Source organism: Halichoerus grypus, chromosome 4 (genome assembly GCF_964656455.1).
Source record: "Halichoerus grypus chromosome 4, mHalGry1.hap1.1, whole genome shotgun sequence".
In the NCBI taxonomy this organism is placed as follows: domain Eukaryota; kingdom Metazoa; phylum Chordata; class Mammalia; order Carnivora; family Phocidae; genus Halichoerus; species Halichoerus grypus.
Window position 1 is genome coordinate 72797984 of NC_135715.1, and position 2342 is coordinate 72800325.

Genomic DNA, 2342 nt, shown 5'->3' on the forward strand with positions numbered 1-2342 from the left:
CGGGCTGTGAGAGCTGTTGGGCTCATCTGTTTTACAACCTCAGTGTGTCAAATCAGGGAATTTTTTTTAAGACTTTCTTTATTTGAGAGAGGGAGAGCAAGAGAGAGAAGCATACTCCTCGCTGAGCAGAGAGCCCGAGGAGAGCCTGATGCGGTTCTCAATCCCAGGACCCCGAGAACATGACCTGAGCTGAAGGCAGACACCTAACTGACTGAGCCACCCAGGTGCCCCAAATCAGGGAATTAAAAAAAAAAAAAAAACAGAAACCATTCAGATTGTGTCCTCTCCCTCTTACTGCCCCAAAGGAAGAGAAGAACCATCATCAATGGCAGAAGGCAGTTGCCAAAACAACACCTAGAGCCAGCTTCATGCTCAGAAGACAACACTGCACCTCCTCCTCATGGTTTCGGGTACTTGACATGGGAGAAACTTCTCTAGTAGCAAACTATAGAAATGATCCCTTAAGGTATAGTCTTAAATCAGGGAATATTTTAACTGAGTCATTGCTAGTTTCTTTCTTGTCTAGCAGTATCCATTTGTCTTCTTAGCAAACCCTTGAACATTCTTCAATGTCCATCCCAATACTAGAAGAAAACCTACAGGTGAATAATTCTGTGATCTTGCTAATGGAGAAAGTCTGTCTAAGTGGAATAGCAAAAGTAAAAATGTTAAATGACAAGAGTGGCAGCTGATTTCACAAATATTTAAAACTTCTGTACGTGTAAAGTGCCTAAACCAGAATTAAAAGGTAAAAAAGCTGAAACAAATTTTTGGAAGAAATCTTGGTGTTTTCTTTTTCTTTTTTTAAGATTTTATTTATTTATTTGAAAGTGAGAGAGCACATGCACGCAAGCTGGGAAAGGGACAGAGGAAGACGGAATCCCAAGGAGACTCCGTGCTGAGCACAGAGTCCGAAGTGGGGCTCGATCTCATCACCCCAAGATCATGACCAGGAGATAACGACCCAAGCGGAAACCAAGAGTCGGACACTTAACCGAGCGAGCCACCCAAGCACCTCAATCTTGGTGTTTTCTATTACAATTTAAAATATGTGACTCAGCAGTTGAACTTCTATTAAATTATTCTACAGAAATACACAAACTAGTGCACCCAGATACATGTATGAAGATATTAGCAATAGGATTGTTTGTGGTAGTGGTAGTCGTGGTGGTAAAGAAAACTGAAAACAACTTAAAAATTCTTCTGGAAAGGACTAGATGAATAACATATGTTCCATTTAGATAATAGGATACCACACTGTTTATTTTTAAAAAGTTAGGTAAATTTATATGCATAGACGTAGAAAGATGTCAAAGATATAGACAGATATAGATACATATACCGCTATAGATATAGATATATAAACATACACACAAATAGACCACATCCAAGATATACACATATACATACTCATATTTAGTAAGATATATAGAAGGCAAAAACAAAACAAAACAATCTGCTTGAATAAATGTCAACCATTCTATTAGTTTCCTTTTACTGCTATAACAAAGTACCGCAAACTTAGTGGCTTATAATGACACAGATTTACTCTCTTGTAGTTCTGGATGTCAGAAGTCTGAAATCAGTCTCCCTGGAGCTAAAGTCAAGGTGTTGGCAGGGCTGTTTCCTTCTGGAGATTCAAGGGGAGAACCCATTTCCTTACCTAACATTTACATTTTCTCCCAAATTCTCTCCCAAATCTATAGCTTCAATTCAATCCAATCCCAATCAAAACTGAAGCAGGAATTTTTGGCAGAATTTGACAAGATTATTCTAAAATTTATATGGACATGCAAACAAACTTGAACACCCAAAACAACCTTGAAAAACAAGAATAAAATCAGAAGGCTAACACTTCATAATTTCAAGACTTGTAAGGGTATGGAATCAACACATCAACAGATGAAGAGATCAGTGAAACAGAAATAGAGTCAGCATTAGATCCATGCATATATGGACAACTGCTTTTTGTCAAAAATGCAGAGGCAAATCAGTGGAGAAAGAACAGTCTTTTCAATAAGTGTTGCTGGAACAATTGGATAGTCATATGCAAAATATGAACTTCCAGCATATTTCTGTCATATGTAAAATTGACTCAAGATGGGTCACAGATGTAAAAGCAAAACCTAAAATCTTAAAACTTCTTGGATAAATGGAGAAAATATTTGTCCATTGGGTTAGGCAAAGATTTCTTAGATAGGACACTGAAGACATGATTCATAAAAGAAATAATTGAAAAATTGGGCTTTACCAAAATGAAAAACTTCTGGTTTTTGGAAGACACTGTTAAGAGAGTGAGAAGACAAGCCATTGACTGAGAGAAAATATTTTTAAAGTATATA

The 2342-nt window shown here is 37.2% G+C and overlaps 1 non-coding gene across 1 annotated transcript; it reads right to left on the reverse strand.

Moving 5' to 3' along the window:
• Positions 1–265: 265 nt before the first annotated feature.
• On the reverse strand, positions 266–476 carry LOC118526100 (small nucleolar RNA U3). Its single transcript, XR_004912469.2, has one exon. It is a non-coding gene; the product is annotated as a small nucleolar RNA U3 (small nucleolar RNA).
• Positions 477–2342: the final 1866 nt, after the last annotated feature.